General features: G+C 42.5%; 1 protein-coding gene across 4 annotated transcripts in view; it reads right to left on the minus strand.

The window, feature by feature from the left end:
- LOC139578704 (rho GTPase-activating protein SYDE2-like) overlaps window positions 1–21,794 on the minus strand; it is a 90,064-nt gene that overhangs the window by 39,053 nt on the left and 29,217 nt on the right. The window lies entirely within an intron of this gene.

Genomic DNA, 21,794 nt, shown 5'->3' on the forward strand with positions numbered 1-21,794 from the left:
GAAGGGCACTGGAAAGATTTCTTAACTTAATTTTTTTGCCATGTACTTACTGTATACAGTTGAAGTCAGAAGTTTACATACACTAAGGTTGGAGTCAATAAAACTCGTTTTTTAACCACACCACAAATATCTTGTTAACAAACAATAGTTTTGGCAAGTCGGTTAGGACATCTACTTTGTGCATGACACAAGTAATTTTTCAACAATTGTTTCCAGACAGATTATTTCACTCATAATGCACTGCATCACAATTCCAGTGGGTCAGAAGTTTACTTACACTAAGTTGACTGTGCCTTTAAACAGCTTGGAAGATTCCAGAAAATTATGTTATGGCTTAGAAGCTTCTGATAGGCTAATTTACATAATTTGAGTCAATTGGAGGTGTCCCTGGATGATGTATTTCAAGGCCTACCTTCCAACTCAGTGCCTCTTTGCTTGATATCATGGGAAAATCAAAAGAAATCAGCCAAGACCTCAGAAAAAAAATTGTAGACCTCCACAAGTCTAGTTTCCAAATGCCTGAAGGTACCACGTTCATCTGTACAAACAATAGTACGCAAGTATAAACACCATGGGACCACACAGCCGTCATACCGCTCAGGAAAGTCTCCTTCTGTCTCCTAGAGATGAACGTACTTTGGTGCGAAAAGTGCAAATCAATTCCAGAACAAAAGGACCTTGTGAAGATGCTGGAGGAAAAAGGTACAAAAGTATCTATATCCACAGTAAAACGAGTCCTATATCGACATAAACTGAAATGCCGCCCAGCAAGGAAGAAGCAACTGCTTCAAAACCGCCATAAAAAAGCCAGACTACGGTTTACAACTGCACATGGGGACAAAGATCGTACTTTTTGGAGAAATGTTCTCTGGTCTGATGAAACAAAAATAGAACTGTTTGGACATAATGACCGTCGTTATGTTTGGAGGAAAAAGAGGGAGGCTTGCAAGCCGAAGAACACCATCCCAACCGTGAAGCACAGGGGTGGAAGCATCATGTTGTGGGGGTGCTTTGTTGCAGGAGGGACTGGTGCATGTCACAAAATAGATGGCATCATAAGGAGGAAAATTATGTGGATATATTGAAACAACATCTCAAGACATCAGTCAGGAAGTTAAAGCTTGGTCGCAAATGGGTCTTCCAAATGGACAATGACCCCAAGCATACTTCCAAAGTTGTGGCAAAATGGCTTAAGGACAACAAAGTCAAGGTATTGGAGTGGCCATCACAAAGCCCTGACCTCAATCCCAGAAAATTTGTGGGCAGAACTGAAAAAGCGTGTGTGAACAAGGAAGCCTACAGACCTGACTCAGTTACACCAGCTCAGGAGGAATGGGCCAAAATTCACCCAACTTATTGTGGGAAGCTTGTGGAAGGCTACCTGAAACGTTTGACCCAAGTTAAACAATTTAAAAGGCAATGCTACCAAATACTAATTGAGTGTATGTAAACTTCTGACCCACTGGGAATGTGATGAAAGAAATAAAAGCTGAAATAAATCACTCTACTATTACTCTGACATTTCACATTCTTAAAATAAAGTGGTGATCCTAACTGACCTAAAACAGGCAATTTTTACTAGGATTAAATGTCAGGAATTGTGAAAAACTGAGTTTAAATGTATTTGGCTAAGGTGTATGTAAACTTCCGATTTCAACTGTAAGTCAGTGTTTAGCTTATCACTTTGTGAGCAAAGATTAGACATCTGACATTTAGACAGGGGTTGAAATTAGACTAATATGGGACTAAATTCTATCGCATTACACTGTTGGCAACCACTTGCATACCAGGTCAGACCATGACAAACTTCACCATTGAAAAAAATAGGTCAGCCCTTAGCTAATAATTCATTCTAGTGTTGTGTTTAATTTAATTAAATGCTGGGGAAATTCCAATTAGATTACGCCAGATCTTATTAGCAAAGGTGCAAGCAAGCCCCATCTGAAACAAACTGCTTCATAAATAGGATAGCTTCACATTGCAAGGCTAACATTACTAAAGGCAGTCTGTTACTCTAGGTATAGATACTAGATGCATATGCATGTATATCTTGCCTAACAGGGATATGAACTTGCATTCAGGAATGCTAGTCAGAGACAAGACAGAAGCTCTGTGGCCAGAGTGAGAGTCTAGTGGAAAGCGTCTGAAGTAGGACTGTCCCTGGCCTTCAGTGGACTCAGCCTACTTCCTACAAACCATCCAGGCATACGAACTCTGTTTCTACAACAACAACCCCTCTTGCGCAATGCAATTCTGTTATTTTGTTTCAGGACAAGTTTGTTAGGTTAAAATAATCTATCTGGTCCAGCAGCCAGCCAGCGCTGAGCAGGGTGTACAGAGAGGACATGGACCGGGAAATCCTCACCCCTCAGGCCAGGCTAGCTACAGCTTAGATCAGGGATGGGCAACTTTGAAGCTAGTTTGCTGCAATTCTACACATTTTGCCATGGGGCAGAGAGAAATGTTTGCAGTTTTAATTATATCTGAGTGAGACTGACTCACAAAATCAATGGGAGCCGCCCGGCCGGTAATTTGACCATGATAACAAGTTTAGATAGCTGGCTGATAATCTAATTTAGCAATCTAAAAATGTTGACTGACATAACAAAAGAGAAAAACTGCTGATGCACAACCACATTTCGAAATGGCACCTTGTCTATTCTACTATTCTTCTTCTTCTATGGTATATTGGTGATCACACAATTGAATGTGCATCCTGCCACCTACTATACAGGATGGAAACAGGAATCCCCAAAAAACGTAAAGATTTAAAAAAACGTCAACAAAAAATATATAAATCAAACAACTTTCTGTTAAAAATAAATAAAACAGATCTGATCCCGACACAAGCTCAAGGGGAACCTGGGAGGGCGGGACTTCTGGCGCCAGTACCCCTTGCAAGTCTTTCCTTGAGTCCCAAAAACTTTTCTCCTGCAGCCACAATAATATCTAGTTTCTTCCACTTTTTTGAGACCTGTGCTGTACAGTCTCTAACTGTGGCAATGAACGCAACGCAAATCCACCTTTTTAACACACAGGGTATCTTTTGTCTGGCAGCAAACAAACTACAGGCTGTGGTGTATTAAATTCTACTATTATAACTCTAAGTTCAGACCCTGACTGAGTTTTTAAAAAATTGGGGGGATTGATCTGAGGTCCTTCAAAAGTGGGATTGCGGGCCGTATGCGGGCAGTTGCCCATTCCTGGACCGGATGCTTGAGCCCGTTTCAAACGTAAAACAGTGCTTTTCCATTCGCTTTCTTAATAGGATTTCCTCCCTTCTTCGTTACCCTCTTCCCTTTTCAATCCTTTCCCTTTTCACGCACTACAGGGAAAATACCATCAGCTTCAAGGGAGATGATGGCCAAAACATGTAACATGGCTTATGTAACTCATTTATACAGTGCCATCGGAAATTATTTAGACCCCTTGACTTTTTCCATATTTTGTTAGCCTTATTCTAAAATGGATTAAACAAAACAAAGTCTTCAGTAATCTACACACAATACCCCAAAATGTCAAAATGAACAGGTTTTTATAAATTTTTGCAAATTTATTAAAAATAAAAAACAGAAATACCTTATTTACATAACAATTCAGACCCTTCGCTATGAGAATCGAAATTGAGCTCACGTGCATCCTATTTCCATTGAAAATCCTTGAGATGTTTCAACAACTTGGAGTCCACCTGTGGTAAATTCAATTGATTGGACATGATTTGAAAAAGAACACACCTGTCTGTATAAGGTCCCAGAGTTGACAATGCATGTCAAAGCAAAAACCAAGCCATGAGGTTGAAGGAATTGTCTGTAGAGGTCGAGACAGGATTGTGTCGAGGCACAGATCTGGGGAAAGGTACGAAAAAAAATTCTGCAGCATTGAAGGTCCCCAAGAAGAGGCCTCCATCATTCTTAAATGGATAACGTTTGGAACCACCAAGACTCTTCCTAGACCTGGCCTCCCGGCCAAACTGAGCAAACTGGGGAGAAGGGCCTTGGTCAGGGATGTGACCAAGAACCCGATGGTCACTCTGACAGAGCTCTATAGTTCCTCTGTGGAGATGGGAGAACCTTCCAGAAGGACAACCATCTCTGCAGCACTCCACCAATCAGGTCTTTATGGTAGAGTGATCCGATGGAAGCCATTCCTCAGTAAAAGGCACATGACAGCCCGCTTGGAGTTTGCCAAAAAGCACCTAAAAACTCTCAGACCATGAGAAACAAGATTCTCTGGTCTGATGAAACTACGATTGAACTCTTTGGCCTGATTGCAAAGCCTCACGCCTGGAGTAAACCTGGCACCATACCTACGGTGAAGCATGGATTGTGCATCTGTAAAGTTTGTGAGTGTTTTTGGTGACAAGCCAAATTTCTTCAGCCTACTGAGGTTGAAGAGGCGCTGCTGCCCTGTTGCGCCTTCTTCACCACGCTGTCTGTGTGGGTGGACCATTTCAGTTTGTCCATGATGTGTACGCCGAGGAACTTAAAACTCTCCACCCTCTCCACTACTGTCCCGTCAATGTAGATAGGGGGCTGCTCCCTCCACTGTTTCCTGAAGTTCACGATTATCTCCTTTGTTTTGTTGACATTGAGTGTGAGGTTATTTTCCTGACACCACACTCCGAGGGCCCTCACCTCCTCCCTGTAGGCCGTCTCGTTGTTGTTGGTAATCTCGTCGTTGTTGGTAATCAAGCATACCACTGTAGTGTCGTCTGCAAACTTGATGATTGAGTTGGAGGCGTGCATGGCCACGCAGTCATGGGTGAACAGGGAGTACAGGAGAGGGCTGAGAACGCACCCTTGTGGGGACCCAGTGTTGAGGATCAGCGGGGTGGAAATGTTGTTACCTACCCTCACCACCTGGGGGCGGCCCGTCAGGAAGTCCAGGACCCAGTTGCACAGGGCGGGGTCGAGACCCAGGGTCTCGAGCTAGATGACGAGTTGAGGGTACTATTGTGTTAAATGCTGAGCTGTAATCGATGAACAGCATTCTTACATAGGTATTCCTCTTGTCCAGATGGGTTAGGGCAGTGTGCAGTGTGATGGCGATTGCGTCGTCTGTGGACCTATTGGGGCGATAAGCAAATTGGAGTGGGTCTAGGGTGTCAGGTAGGGTGGAGGTGATATGATCCTTGACTAGTCTCTCAAAGCACTTCATGATGACGGAAGTGAGTGCTACAGGTCGGTAGTCATTTAGCTCAGTTAACCTTAGCTTTCTTGGGAACAAGAAAAACGGTGGCCCTCTTGAAGCATGTGGGGACAGAAGACTGGGATAAGGATTGATTGAATATGTCCATAAACACACCAGCCAGCTGGTCTGCGCATGCTCTGAGGACGCGGCCGGGGATGCCGTCTGGGCCTGCAGCCTTGCGAGGGTTAACACGTTTAAATGTTTTACTCACGTTGGCTACAGTGAAGGAGAGCCCGCAGGTTTTGGTTGTGGGCCGTGTCAGTGGCACTGTATTGTCCTCAAAGCGAGCAAAAAAAGTTGTTAAGTCTGTCTGGGAGCAAGGCATCGTGATTCGCGACAGGGCTGGTTTTTCTTTTGTAGTCCGTGATTGACTGTAGACCCTGCCACATACCTCTCGTGTCTGAGCCGTTGAATTGCGACTCCACTTTGTCTCTGTACTGACGCTTAGCTTGTTTGATTGCCTTGCGGAGGGAATAGCTACACTGTTTGTATTCGGTCATGTTTCCGGTCACCTTGCCCTGATTAAAAGCAGTGGTTCGCCCGTTCAGTTTTGCGCGAATGCTGCCATCAATCTACGGTTTCTGGTTGAGGAATGTTTTAATAGACGCTGTGGGTACAACATCACCGATGCATTTGTTAATGAACTCGCACACCGAATCAGTGTATTCGTCAATGTTGTTGTTCGCCGCAATGCGGAACATATCCCAATCCACGTGATCGAAGCAATCTTGAAGCGTGGAATCCGATTGGTCGGACCAGCGTTGATCAGACCTGAGCGCGGGAGCTTCCTGTTTTAGTTTCTGTCTATAGGCTGGGAGCAACAAAATGGAGTCGTGGTCAGCTTTTCCGAAGGGAGGGCGGGGGAGGGCCTTATATGCGTCGCGGAAGATAGAATAACAATGATCCAGGGTTTTGCCAGCCCTGGTAGCACAATCGATATGCTGATAGAATTTGGGGAGCCTTGTTTTGAGATTAGCCTTGTTAAAATCCCCGGCTACAATAAATGCAGCCTCAGGATATGTGGTTTCCAGTTTACATAGAGTCCAATGAAGTTCTTTCAGGGCCGTCGATGTGTCTGCTTGGGGGGGAATATACACGACTGCGATTATGATCGAAAAGAATTCTCTTGGTAGATAATGCGGTCGGCATTTGATTGTGAGGAATTATAAGTCAGATGAACAAAAATAATTGAGTTCCTGTATGTTGTTATGATCACACCACGTCTCTGTAATCATAAGGCATACACCCCCGCCCTTCTTCTTACCAGAGAGATGCTTGTTTCTGTCGGCGCGATGCGTGAAGAAACCAGGTGGCTGTACCGACTCAGATAGCGTGTCTCGAGTGAGCCATGTTTCCGTGAAACAAAGAACGCTACAGTCTCGGATGTCTCTCTGGAATGCTACCCTTGCTCGGATTTTGTCTACCTTGTTGTCAAGAGACTGGACATTGGCGAGTAGTATGCTCGGGAGCGGTGCGTGATGTGCCCGTCTACGGAGCCTGACCAGAAGACCGCTCCGTCTGCCCCTTCTACGGCGCCGTTGTTTTGGGTCGCCGGCTGGGATCCGATCCATTGTCCTGGGTGGTAGGCCAAACAGAGGATCCGCTTCGGGAGAGTCGTATTCCTGGTCGTAATGTTGGTGAGTTGACGTTGCTCTTATATCCAATAGTTCCTCCCGACTGTATGTAATAAAACCTAAGATTACCTGGGGTAACAATGTAAGAAATAACACATTAAAAAATGTAAGAAATAACACATAAAAAAACAAAATACTGCATAGTTTCCTAGGAACGCGAAGCGAGGCGGCCATCTCTGTCGGCACCGGAAGTACATGCCAAGATAGTAGCGTCATACCCAAGAAGACTCAATGCTGTAATTGCTGCCAAATGTGCTTCAACAAAGTACTGAGTAAAGGGTCTGAATACTTATGTAAATGTAATATTTCAGTTTTTATAAATTAGATAGATTTCTAAAACCTGTTCTTGCTTTGTCATTTTAGGGTATTGTGTGTAGATTGATGAGGGGAAAAAACCATGTAATACATTTTAGAATAAAGCTGTAAAGTAACAAAATGTGAAATAAGTCAAGGTATCTGAATACTTCCCAAAGGCACTGTATGTTGTACAGAACCTAAAACACTCACCAGTGTTTGATTTGGTGCACTGCAGTACTAGTATCTACATTCATGGCCTCCGAAAACAGTCAATAACTAGAACAAGTAAAACAAAAACTCGATTTAATTTCTTCAACATTGCATTACTTTCTGGGCACAATTCTTTTACAGTTGAATATAAGACATTAAATCACTCGAAAACAGGCTACAATGTGCCTATTCTCTCTTTACAGTTCTCACTTGTGTATCCTTCCATTTTTCTGTTTTCAAACTGCAAGTTCCTCCACAGTGCTGAGACAAAGGAGCCATTCTGTTGGCTAATCACTGAAGAGAGCAAAGCAGAGGGAGCGGGAGTCAGAAAGAGGGCGAGAATGGAGAGGGAGAGAAAAAGAGAGGCAAGATAAAGTAGAAGAGAGCAATATAGATAGATAGGGAATAGGAGTAAAAGAGAGAGTAAGAGAGATGAGAGTAAAACAAATAATAGAGAAGAGGTGGTATGACAACATCCCCTGCTCTATATTCAGAGAGGCCTGCTGTGCTATTCTGGTGAGGGATAAAAGCTTTGCATGTTTTGGTTCGGCTGGCGCCTAGCTGAACTCGGTTAGGCGAACTGAACCAGTGTGCTCCATACTCCCTTAAAAGACCTTCACTTGAAAAAAATTAAAAAGCAGCAATAGTACTGTTTGTCCATCATGTGACTTCGCAGCCTGTATACTCTTCCTCAAAATAGTCCGAATTCATCTAAGATATTGTAACTCAAGAAATCTGTCATTAATTTTGACGTTTTTGCCAATTTTACATCTGACTAAAATGTTTGGTGCAGTATTTCCCAAGTGAAAGAATTTGCATGAAAACGAGTCATCTATTGTTGAATGACAACAATACTTCATTGAAGAACCCCTACTGTTGACCGACAAAAGGGCATAGACGTCGGCTCCGAAATTCGGCTTGCCTTGAAAAAGCCCTTGCCGAAGACCAAAACAAACGTCACAAAATGGCGTCATTATATATGCACGGAATATTTCTAACTGTTTCGGATGGGAATCATGCGGACGCCTTAAGAGGAAGGCAGGGAGGGGCCAGAGGAGGGGTAAGAGGGAGGCAGGGAATGGGCAGAGGAGGGGAAAGAGGGAGGCAGGGAATGGGCAGAGGAGGGGTAAGAGGGAGGCAGGGAATGGGCAGAGGAGGGGTAAGAGGGAGGCAGGGAATGGCCAGAGGAGGGGTAAGAGGGAGGCAGGGAATGGGCAGAGGAGGGATAAGAGGGAGGCATGGAATGGGCAGAGGAGGGGTAAGAGGGAGGCAGGGAATGGGCAGAGGAGGGGTAAGAGGGAGGCAGGGAATGGGCAGAGGAGGGGTAAGAGGGAGGCAGGGAATGGGCAGAGGAGGGGAAAGAGGGAGGCAGGGAATGGGCAGAGGAGGGGTAAGAGGGAGGCAGGGAATGGGCAGAGGAGGGGTAAGAGGGAGGCAGGGAATGGGCAGAGGAGGGGAAAGAGGGAGGCAGGGAATGGGCAGAGGAGGGGAAAGAGGGAGGCAGGGAATGGGCAGAGGAGGGGAAAGAGGGAGGCAGGGAATGGGCAGAGGAGGGGTAAGAGGGAGGCAGGGAATGGGCAGAGGAGGGGTAAGAGGGAGGCAAGGAGGGGCCAGAGGAGGTGTCAGATGCTGTAGAAAAGGGGTAACATGGGGGAAAGAATAGTGCAGGGTGTGTTGCTGCATGCATGGAGAGGTGCAAAGGAGGAGGTATGGGGGGACAACGGCATCCCTTGTCCTGAGAACCAGAGGCCTGGCCAGTGAAAGGGGGTGTTCTCTGACATTCCATAATAAACCATGTTTAGGCTCCCTTCCTTTTCCTCTGGCTGCTGAACATACTTCCCTGTCAGCTAGTGCTTCATCACAATAACAAACACCAACACAGAGAGGGGGGAAAAGCCTCTGGAAGAAGTGCCAAACAACATCTAAGGTTGGGCCATGTCCCAGATATTGTCCCAGATATTGAGGTTTAGGTTTGGTCAAACTCACAACTCACACTGAAACCACTGGAACACACGTTTGACCAATCAGACTGCGTACCCAAAACTAACCGTTTCATAATCCTCCATAATAAAAAAACGTGTTAAGTGTCTGTTCAAAATCATTGTCTTATTTGAAATCTGTTTTCAGATTAGTACATGATGTGGAAATGTCTTAGGCAATTATCCAAAATCTAATGGCATAAACAGAACCCTCATCCACAACAGCCACCCGGGTCAAATCCGGTGGATATAACATTTACCAAGTATAATAATATTACCTAAAAAAACAATTTCCAATGACTACTGTATTGTTTTCCATAGTTCCCTCTCAGCTCTCTTCTGTAGCCATTCACCCTCTGGCAACAGCAACAGCAGCGGCAGACACCGAGGGAAAGACACCGACACCCTCTACCTGATATTCAGGGACAAATCAAATGTATTTATATAGCCCTTCTTACATCAGCTGATATCTCAAAGTGCTGTACAGAAACCCAGCCTAAAACCCCAAAACAGCAAGCAATGCAGGTGTAGAAGCACGGTGGCTAGAAAAAACTCCCTCGAAAGGCCAAAACCTAGGAAGAAACCAGGCTATGAGGGGTGGCCAGTCCTCTTCTGGCTGTGCCGGGTGGAGATTATAACAGAACACGGCCAAGAGGGGTATGTTTGATACTTAACCTTATGAACATGGCCCCCCGAGGTTAAAGGGCGAAGGGTTGCATTCCACCCGCTGGAACCGGAGCTGGGTGACCAGTGTCACCCCCCTCCATACCTCTCGCCCCCGTACCCTTTGTGACCCCCAGGCCGACCCCAGGCAGCCTGCCACTGACACCTCTCACAAAGAGCAGGAATTTATGGCCCTTGGCTTGATTGCCTTTAATAACGTTCTGGGCCCAGACAGCTGCTAAGCGAGGGAACGGTCTGTTTGTTTTCGAAGGACTGTGTGTGTGCGTGCAGGTTTTTTTACGGAATAAAAATGGGGCTTTGGTGGTGGGCGTGGCCATGAGTGTGGCCAATGGTGTAGTCGCCAACCTAACATTTTAGAGGCCCTCCTGCTGGCCGCAGTGACAATATTAATCTGTTTAAAAGTTTATTTCCTGCACTTCTACACAATTTGCCATGTGGTGGAGATACCATGATAGAGTTTAAAGCAAATGTCCTGCAATTCTACACGTTGCCAACAAAATATACATTGTATTTATAACCCTCGACTTTTTTCCACATTTTCTTGTGTTACAGCCTAAATTTCAAATGGATTGAATGGAGATTTGCGTCACTGGCCTACGCACAATACCCCATAATGTCAAAGTGGAAACAGCTCAGGGTTTTCACCATGAGGCCAATGGTGACTTTAAAACAGTTACAGAGTTTAATGGCTGTGATAGGAGAAAACTGAGGATGGATCAACAACATTATAGTTACTCCACAATACTAACGTAAATGACAGAGTGAAAAGAAGGAAGCCTGTACAGAATAAAAATATTCCAAAACATGCATCCTGTTTGCAATAAGGCACTAAAGTAAAACTGAAAGAAATTAACTTTATGTCCTGAACTGCAAAAATGTGGCAAAGAAATTAACTTAATGTCCTGAATACTATGTTTGGGGCAAATCCAACGAAACACATCAGTAAGTACCACTCTTCATATTTTCAAGCATGGTGGTGGCTGCATCATGTTATGGGTATGCTTGTCATCAGCAAGGAGTTTTTTAGGATAAAAATAAATGTAATAGCGCTAAGCACAGGTAAAATCCTAGAAGAAAACATGGTTCAATATGCTTTCCAACAGACACTGGGAGACAAATTCACCTTTCAGCAGGACAATAACCTAAAACACTAGGCCAAATCTGCACTGGAGTTGCTTACCAAGACGACATTGAATGTTCCTGAGTGGCCTAGTTACAGTTTTGACTTAAATCGTCTTGAAAATCTATGGAAAATGGCAGTCTAGCAATGATCAACAACCAACTTGACAGAGCTTGACATTGTTTTTAAAGAAAAATTTGCAAATATTGTACAATCCAGGTGTGCAAAGCTCTTAAGCACTTACCCAGAAAGACTCACAACTGAAATCGCTGCCAACGGTGACACAGGGGTGTGAATACTTATGTAAATTAGATATTTATGTATTTAATTTAATAAAATGTGCTAAAAACATGTTTTCCATTTGTCATTAAGGGGTATTGTGTGTAACACAACAACATGTGGAATAAGTCAAGGGGTATGAATACTCCCTGAAGGCACTGTATACACTGAACAAAAACAAAACGCAACATGCAACAATTTTAAAGATTTTACTGAGTTACAGTTCAAATGAGGTAATCAGTCAATTGAAATGAATTCATTAAGCCCTATTCTATGGATTTCACATGATTGGGAATAAAGATATGCATTTGTTGAGCACAGATACCTGAAAAAAAAGTAGGAGCATGGATAAGAAACCAGTCAGTATCTGATGTGACCACAATTTTTCTCATGCAGCGCGACACATCTCCTTTGCATAGAGTTGATCAGGCTGTTGATTGTGGTCTGTTGAATGTTTTCCCACTCCTCTTCTATGGTTGTGCGAAGTTGCTGGATATTGGTGGGAACTGGAACACACGTACACGTCAATCAAGAGTATTCGAAACATGCTCAGTGGGTGACATGTCTGGTGAGTATGCAGGCCATGGAAGAACAGGGACATTTTCAGCTACAAGGAATTGTGTACAGATCCTAGCGACATGGGGCCATGCATTATCATGCTGAAACATGAGGTGATGGTGGCGGACGAATGGCACAACAATGGGCCTCCGGATCTCGTCATGCTATCGCTGTCCATTCAAATTACCATCAATAAAATGCAATTGTGTTTGTTGTCCGTAGCTTATGCTGGCCCATACCATAACCCCACCTCCACCATGGGGCACTCTGTTCACAATGTTAACATCAGCAAACCACTCACACAACGCCATACACGCTGTCTGCCATCTGCCCTGTACAGTTGAAACCGGGATTCATCCGTGAAGGGCACACTTCTCCAGCATGCCAGCGGCCGCCAAAGGTGAGCATTTGCCCACTGAAGTCGGTTTACGATGCCAAACTGCAGTCAAGGCAAGACCCTGGTAAGGACGACGAGCACGCGGATGAGCTTCCCTGAGACAGTTTCTGACAGTTTATGCAGAAATTATTTGGTTGTGCAAACCCACAGTTTCATCAGCTGTCTGGGTGGCTGGTCTCAGATGATCCCGCAGGTGAAGAAGCAGGATGTGGAGGTTCTGGGCTGGCGTGATTACACGTGGTCTAGATTTATGAGGCTGGTTGGACATACTGCCTAATTCTCTAAAATGACGATGGAGGAGGCTTATGGTAGATAAATTAACATTCAATTTTCTGGCAACAGCTCTGGTAGACATTCCTGCAGTCATTATGCAAATGGCCTACTCCCTTGAGACATTTGTGGCATTGAGTTGTATGACAAAACTGCACATTTTAGAGTGGCCTTTTATTGTTCCCAGCACAAGGTGCACCTGTGTAATGATCATGCTGTTAAATCAGCTTCTTGATATGCCACACGTCATGTGGATGGATTATCTTGGCAAAGGAGACATGCACACTAACAGGGATGTAAACAAATTTGTGTACAACATTTTAGAGAAATAAGCTTTTTGTGCATCTGGAAAATTTCTGAGATGTTTTATTTCAGCTCATAAAACATGGAACACTTTACATGTTGCATTTACATTTTTGCTCAGTCATTCAAACTAGTTTTTCAACCACTCCACAAATTTCTTGTTAACAACCTATAGTTTTGGCAAGTTGGTTAGGGCATCTACTTTGTGCATGACAAGTCATTTTTCCAACAATTGTTTACAGACAGATTATTTCACTGTATCACAAAGTCTTTGGCATGAATGGCAAGCATCACGTCTGAAGGAAACCTTGCACCATCCCTATGGTGAAGCATGGTGGTGGCAGCATCATGCTGTGGGGATGTTTTTCAGTGGCAGGGAGTGCGAGACTAGTCAGGATCAAGGCAAAGATGAATGGAGCAGAGATATCCTTGATGAAACCCTGCTCCAGAGCGCTCAGGACCTCAGACTGGGGTGAAGGTTCACCTTTCAACAGGACAACAATCCTAAGCACACAGCCAAGACAACACAGGAGTGGCTTCGGGACAAGTCTCTGAATATCCTTGAGTGGTTCAGCCAGAGTCCGGACTTGAACCCGGTCGAACATCTCTGGAGAGACCTGAACATAGCTGTGCAGCGACGCTGTAACTCCAATTGGGAAAATAATAGTTTGCAGGAAAAATAATCGTTTGCCACAGCAGGAAAATAATCCTACAGCAAAATGTGATTTACTATGTGGATTATAGTTAAATGGATTTTTTTTTGTAGGGGTTGATACATTTTCCATTAGAGCAAATAAATTCTGACATTTTTAAGTGGAAATGTCAAACTTTAGAAGCCTTTTTAAACCTTGAATACACTACAAGTTTGCATCTCCGGCTGTGCATGAAAATTCTCAGCAACAGACGAGTGATCAAATTAAGATCCAACATCTGTATATAAGGAATAGGATGCCATTTGGGATGCAGCGAGAGATATTACTGTTTTGGTGGCTCTCCTTGTGCTCTAAATCATTCAGTGCTGGATTCCTTTCAGGAGCCCAAAGGCGTTTCATTACAATGGTGACCAAACCCCTGCTAATATAGACTGCGTACGAAATGGCACCATATTCCCTATATATGCCACTACTTTTGACCAAAGGGTGCAAATTGGGATGCAACAATAGCCAGGCATGCAGGCAGTCTCTTCCTGGTCTCATTAGCACAACAACATGGCTACATGCCAACGTAGCTTGTCCTGCTCTCTATGGTAGGCTAAGGAAGCTACTGCAACAGGAATTTCATCTCAACCCAGACCTCCTCTGTATCTCCAGCAACAGTGTGTGTGTGTGCGCGTGCATGCGTGCAAGTGCATACGTGCACGCACAAGTGTATTTTCAAAATTATCATTAATTTACTACAGTACTGTACTTTTGCTGACTGATCCAATCAAAACAACCATAAAAATAGCGCTGACCACATATGACCCCATCGGTCCAACTACAAAATTCCTGTCCAGGCGCTAAGGGAACACTCTGAAACACTTTGCCGCTAAATGCGCTCTATAGTCCATCAATCATTATCCTCTATACAAACACAGCATTCAGCAAGGAGTCTAAGGGTGTATCCGGTTAGGAAAAAGACCCAACCAGGTAGACAGACAGAGAGATCTTGTGTTGGAGTGGGTCATTCTAATCTAACATGTGCACAAATTCATTATTATTCAACATACACTGTTCTTATTCAGAGCCAATACAAAGCGTTATCCATTTTTAGCCAGTTGTAATAAAGTAGCTTCTGTCCTCTTCATATGTTTGGCACAAAGTGAAGGGATATTGAGACTTTATAGGAGAAGAGGAGGAAGAGGAGTGTGAAAGGATGTAGGCATCACAAAGACCTGGAAGAGGAGGACATCATGGTTCCTCTCGCCGTTCTATCCCTCTTCTATTCTAATCTAGGCCTTCTTTTACAGGCTGGCATTACTGAAAGCAGTGACCCTACTACTCCACTCCCCTGTCTTTCCCTGCTCCTCTGTTTACATAGCCTACGACCTGTGGTAGATTGAGTGACAGGTCTCCATTACTCCCTGTGGGGAGAGGAGTGTAAACATTACATGCCCAAATAGTCCAGTCAGTCAATCACAGATAGGAGGCCAAGAAGACAGCACATTAGACATGTCTTTTTAAATTAAGTCCTCAACCTCCCCCCCATCCCCCACCAACCAGCTAGTAGCACACCCTGCTGAAATCAGGGACATGTCTGATGCATTGTCCTCCTGCAAACCCAAAACGTCACCCTGCCACTCCCTTCTGTTACAGTGTCACATTTAGACGGAGCAGTCAGCTCCAATTACATCCCAAAGGATTATGGGAGTATCTTTACCACTTTACAGAGACCTGGCCACGTTAATCAGAGCTAGGGTTGCAAAGCTACCGGTAATTTACCAAAGTTACTGGAATCTTCAGTAATTTTGGCAATTAACAGGAAATATATGGCAATCTAATGGTAACTTTGTTTATTTACACTTGAATAACTTTTTAAAAATCTATTCATACAGTGCCTTCATACAGTATTCACACCCCTTGACTTTTTACTGTGTTACAAAGTGGGATTAAAATTGATTTATTTGTAATTTTTCATCAACGATCAACAAAATACTCTGTAACGTCAAAGTGGAAGAAAAACTCGTAACATTCGTAAACAACTAATGAAAAATAAAACACGAATATTTATTCTTCTTGCCATAGATTTTCAAGCAGATTTAGGTCAAAACTGGAACTCGGCCACTCAGGAACATTCACTGTCTTCTTGGTAAGCAACCAGTGTAAATTTGGCCTCGTGTTTTAGGTTGTTGTCCTGCTGAAAGGTGAATTAATCTCCCAGTGTCTGGTGGAAAGCAGACTGAACCAGGTTTTCGTCATTGATTTTACCTGTTCTTAGCTCCATTCTGTTTCTTTTTATCCTGAAAAACTCCCCAGTCCTTCACGATTACAGGAATACCAATAACATGATGCAGCTCCACTACGTTTGAAAATATGAGGAGTGGCTCTCAGTAATGTGTTGTATTAGATTTGCCCCAAACATAACACTTTGTATTCAGGACTAAAAGTGAATTGCTTTGGCAGATTTTTTGCAGTATAAATTGAGTGTCTTGTTGCAAACAGGGTGCATGTTTTGGAATTTTTGTTGTTTATTCTCTACAGGCTTCCTTCATTTCACTCTGTAATTTAGGTTAGTATTGTGGAGTAACTACAATAGTGTTCATCCATCCTCAGGTTTCTTCTATCACAGCCATTAAACTGTGCAACTGTTTTAAAGTCACCATATTGAAATCACTGGGCGGTTTCCTTCCTCTCCGGCAAATGAGTTAGGGTAGACGGCAGTGCCTTTCTATTGACAGGGTGTATTGATACACCACCCAAAGAGTAATTAATAACTTCACCATGCTCAAAGGGATATTCAATGTCTACTTTTTCTTACCCATCTAACAATAGTAGGTGTCCTTCTTTACGAGGCATTGGAAACCTCCTTGGTCTTTGTGGTTGAATCTGTGTTTGAAATTCACTGCTCGACTGAGGGACCTTACAAACAATTGTATGCGTGGTGTACAGAGGTGAGGTAGTCATTCAAAAATGTTTATAAACACTATCATTGCACAGAGAGTGAGTCCATTCAACTTATTGTGTCTTGTTGAGCAAATTTTTACTCCTGAACTTATTTAGGCTTGCCATAACAAGAGCGGTTGAATACTTATTGACTCAATACATTTCAGCTTTTCATGTTCAATTAATTTGTAAACATTTCAAAAAACATCATTCCACTTTGTCATTATGGGGTATTGTGTGTAGGTCAGTGACAAAAAATCTACATTAAATCCTTTTTAAATTCAGGCTATAACAACTAAATGTGAAAAAGTCAAGTGGTGTGAATACTTTCTGAAGGCACTGTATATAGTAGTCATGTTTTATATCATATTGTCCATGAGTTTCTAGTGGATAGACCATTTGGTTCAAGAGAAAATAGCCTAATTAAAGCCCTTCTTACATTAGCTGATGTCACAAAGTGCTGTACAGAAAAGCAGCCTAAAACCCCAAACAGCAAGCAATGCAGGTGTAGAAGCACGATGGCTAGAGAAAACTCCCTAGAAAAGGCCAGAACCTAGGAAGAAACCTAGAGGGGAACCAGGCTATGAGGGGTGGCCAGTCCTCTTTTGGCTGTGCCGGGTGGAGATTATTACAGAACATGGCCAAGATGTTCAAATGTTCATAGATGACCAGCAGGGTCAAATAATAAAAATCACAGTGGTTGTAGAGGGTGCAACAGGTCAGCACCTCAGGAGTAAATGTCAGTTGGCTTTTCATAGCCGATCATTCAGAGTACAATTTTTTTCTGAGGTCTTGGCTGCTTTCTTTAAATTTTCCCATGATGTCAAGCAAAGAGGCACTGCGTTTGAAGGTAGGCCTTAAAATATATCCACAGGTACACCTCCAATTGACTCAAATTATGTCAATTAGCCTATCAGAAGCTTCTGAAGCCATTACATAATTTTCTGGAATTTTCCAAGATGTTTAAAGGCACAGTCAATTTAGTGTATGTAGACTTCTGACCCACTGGAATTGTGATACAGTGAATTATAAATGAAATAATCTGTCTGTAAACAATTGTTGGAAAAATTACTTGTGTCATGTACAAAGATGTCCTAACCGACTTGCCAAACTGTAGTTTGTTAACAAGAAATTTGTGGAGTGGTTGAAAAACAAGTTCATGACTCCAACCTAAGTGTATGTAAACTTCCTACTTCAACTGTATGTCCTTACTATTCAGGCTTTCTTAGCGTTCAACAACCAGAAAGCTGTTTTGTGTTCCACAGAAGACAGTTGTTAAGTCCTAATTATGGGTTACTTCAAGATTTGTCAAAATGTCCAAACTACCGTGTTGCCACAGTAATAAACCAACAAAAAAATACGTATTAAGAGACAGAGCTGTGCGCTCAGGGCGGTCACTTGAAATAGACGTCAATTTCGGAAATTTATATGCCTTCTAACCACACGGAATTAACCTTGTAACCATGCAGAATGAATGTGTCAAAAAAAAGACATTCATCAAAATACGTCAAATTTCGAAGGGAAACTCTTGTTGATGTGCTAGCTGTCATCACTATAGATGGAAGTCACACTTTCCAGTCTCAACATACACACTGCTAGATAACTAATGTCCACCCTTACAAAAATGTATTTGTTGCGGCAAACGTCCCGCAAATTTGCTGCAAACTAAATAGTGTGCCACAAAATGCTGCCAGACGTTTTCACATTTTTGCCATTGGTGGTGAATGAGGCAAACCTGTGGCAACAACTTCCAAGACCTGTAACCATTGATGACCAATCAGGAGGATTAGAAACACCTGTTGGAAAATGGAAACCAAGCTATCTAGCTTGTGACCTACCAAAGTTGTCCAGTAAGTGTGTAACTTATTAAACGTGACATTTTATTATCTAAATTATGCCTAGTTTGCAGTGGCATGTTTTATGGGATAGAGTGAAACACCTTGTTTCAATCTGTCAGCGCTTAGCTAGCTAACGTTTGCTATCATATTTTTTTGCTAGCCAACTAATGATTTGCATAAACTTTTATATTTTTGTTTGAATACATTGCTGTCTCAATATCCATATGCATGTCAATATGGTGGTATTACGGTTCAGTAGCATGTTAGCTAGCACAAAAGCTAAGGTAGCAACAAAATGAATTGATTTGACAAAGCAAAACTTGACTTTTGCAGATGGATACCTTTCCCCTACCCGTGGTTTTGGAAGAGGCTGGGGGGATGCATCAACACCCTAGAAATTTGTTTGTGGTGCAACTCAACACTTCTTTTGAGTGATAAATTAGTGTATTGTCTTCAAGATTGATAAGGTAAGCAAATACAAGTATTCTCAAATGTAGCCCATACATAAATGATTTGTAACAATTAGATCTTTCATTGCTTTAAAACTACTAGTAGCTAACTCATCTTGATCATGTTGTTCCCTCTCTCATTCTAGAAGAAATCAGTTACAAGGCAAACATACAGATTGAGGCCTTCAATCAAATTGAGGACAGAGAAATGTGTGCACCAGACAGGTCAAGGCTTCATGCATGCATGGATTTGAGATGTAAGTTACACTCTCCCAAAAAATGCTGGGTTGTTTGAATGACTCAATTGCAGGCATTGGGTCTATAGTTGGGTTGTTTTCTGTAAAAACAGGAAGGTTGGGTTGTTGGTGTTTGGTTATGGTTATGGCAGTGCTGACTTTAGCATGTAAATCTTGGTGGGGCAAACTCAACCAATTTTTTTAGATGCATGCCAGCAAAGCCCCTACACAACTCTAAACAAGTCCCCCATAACATGAGCAAGTGTCACAATGTGGCAACTTACAAGTCTTCTAGAGCGACTTTGTAACTGACTGGAAACCAGGCCCAGACGGAATTGCACATATTTGTATGATTTAATATACAGTATCAGTCAAAAGTATGGACACAAATACTCATTCCAGGGTTTTCAAAATGTTTACAATTTTCTACATTGTAGAATAATAGTGAAGACATCAAAACTATGAAATAACACATATGGAATCATGTAGTAACCCCCCCCCCAAAAAAAAGTGTTAAACAAATATGAGATTCTTTAAAGTAGCCACCCTTTGCCTTGATGACAGCTTTGCACACTTGGCATTCTCTCAACCAGCTTCATGAGATAGTCAAATGGAATGCACTTCAATTAACAGGTTTGCCTTGTTAAAAGTTAATTTGTGGAATTTCTTCCCATCTTAATGCGTTTGAGCCAATCAGTTGTGTTGTGACAAAGTAGGGGTGGTATACAGAAGATAGCCCTATTTGGTAAAAGACCAAGTCCATATTATGGCAATAAGCAAATAGAAACAACAGTCCATCATTACTTTAAGACATGGTCAGTCACTCTGGAAAATTAATAACTTTGAAAGTTTCTTCAAGTGCAGTCGCAAAAAACATCAAGCGCTACGATGAAACTGCATCTCATGAGGACCACCACAGAAAAGGAAGACCCATAGGTACCTCTGCTGCAGAGGATAAGTTCATTAGTTACCAGCCTCAGAAATTGCAGCCCAAATAAATGCTTCAGAGTTCAAGTAGAATCAACTGTTCAGAGGAGACTGCGTGAATCAGGCCTTCATGGTCGAATTGCTGTAAAGAAACCACTACTAAACGACACCAATAAGAAGAAGAGAAAAACACGAGCAATGGTGGAAATCTTTGGTCTCATGAGTCCAAATTAGAGATTTTTTTGTTCCTACCACCGTGTCTTTGTGAGATGCAGAGTAGGTGAACGGATGATCTCCGTGTGTGTGGTTCCCACCGTGAAGCATGTAGGAGGTGTGATGGTGTGCTTTGCTGTTGATACTGTTTGATTTATTTAGAAGTCAAGTTACACTTAACCAGCATGGCTACCACAGCATTCTGCAGTGATACGCCATCTCATTTGGTTTGCGCTTAGTGGGACTATCATACGTTTTTCAACAGGACAATGACCCAATACACCTCCAGGCTGTGTAAGGGCTATTTGACCAAGAAGGAGAGTGATGGAGTGCTGCATCAGATGACCTGGCCTCCACAATCACCCGACCTCAACCCAATTGAGATGGTTTGCGATGAGTTGGACCACAGAGTGAAGGAAAAGCAGCCAACAAGTGCTCAGCACTCCATCAAGGCTGTTGGAAAAGCATTCCAGGTGACAACCTCATGAAGCTAGTTGAGGGAGTGCCAAGAGTGTGCAAAGTTGTCATCAAGACAAAGGGTGGCTACATTGAAAAATCTAAAATATATTTTGATTTGATTAACGCTTTTTTGGTTACTACATGATTCCATGTGTGTTATTACAATGTAGAAAATAGTAAAAAATGAATAAAAGCCTTTGAATGAGTAGGTGTGTCCAAACTTTTGACTGGTACTGTACATCCTTATTTCACATGCGTGGGGGTCACAATAATTTTCAGATATCAAAATGGGGTCGTGGGTCAAAAAGTTAGGGAACCCCTGCTTTAACATATGATCGGGAAACGCGTAAACTGATTTCTTTCATAATTGCTCATTTTGTAGCTTAGACTCATCTGAGTTTTTTGTGTTGTTCCCGCCATCGATTGAGACAACATGCTCTTGAATACAGGGTCGGTGTCATTTTAATCATAGAAATAGAATGGACCTATCCCTTCAAACCACTGCAATTTAGCTGGTACACCATTGAAATGTAAATTGAATTTAAATTGTAACTTCTAATTACTACCACAAAGATGGCCGCCGGCCACTCACCGTTGAATGTCAACTTAAATGGTCATTTCTATAAATTTATATTGATTCATTTCAATAGATTTCCTATGGAGGAAAAATATTTTAAAACAATCAATATTCCCATTCAAGTCAACATTCTCTTGTGTGGACCTCCAACCATCCTTGTGGTACCATTTGAAAGTAGAAATGTAATTTTTCCCCCCATTTTAATAAATGTATCAGCCAAAACATGACATCCACCCTGTAATCAAGAGCATGTTGTGTCTCAACCGATGGCATGCACAACACAACCTCAGATGGTGTAAAATAGGGTCTAAGCTACATATGTGACCCGATTCAGGAAACTAGGCGTATGTCGCAAGTCACGACTTCACAGGAGAGCTGTTTCAACGTAAAATATATTATCAAAATCCGTTTTTTGGCAGAAATGCCTTCTCGAACAAGTGAATTTATGTGCCTTAACAAAAGCGTATACCATTTGTAAATACGAATACAATTGTTAAATTATGAGCCTAATTGGTTTAGCCACAGAAAAAAATCAGCAACCTTCCCGCTAGCCATGATTGGCTGAGATAATGAGTGGGCTGGACATGCCGAGA

Source organism: Salvelinus alpinus, chromosome 6, assembly GCF_045679555.1.
Source record: "Salvelinus alpinus chromosome 6, SLU_Salpinus.1, whole genome shotgun sequence".
NCBI lineage: Eukaryota > Metazoa > Chordata > Actinopteri > Salmoniformes > Salmonidae > Salvelinus > Salvelinus alpinus.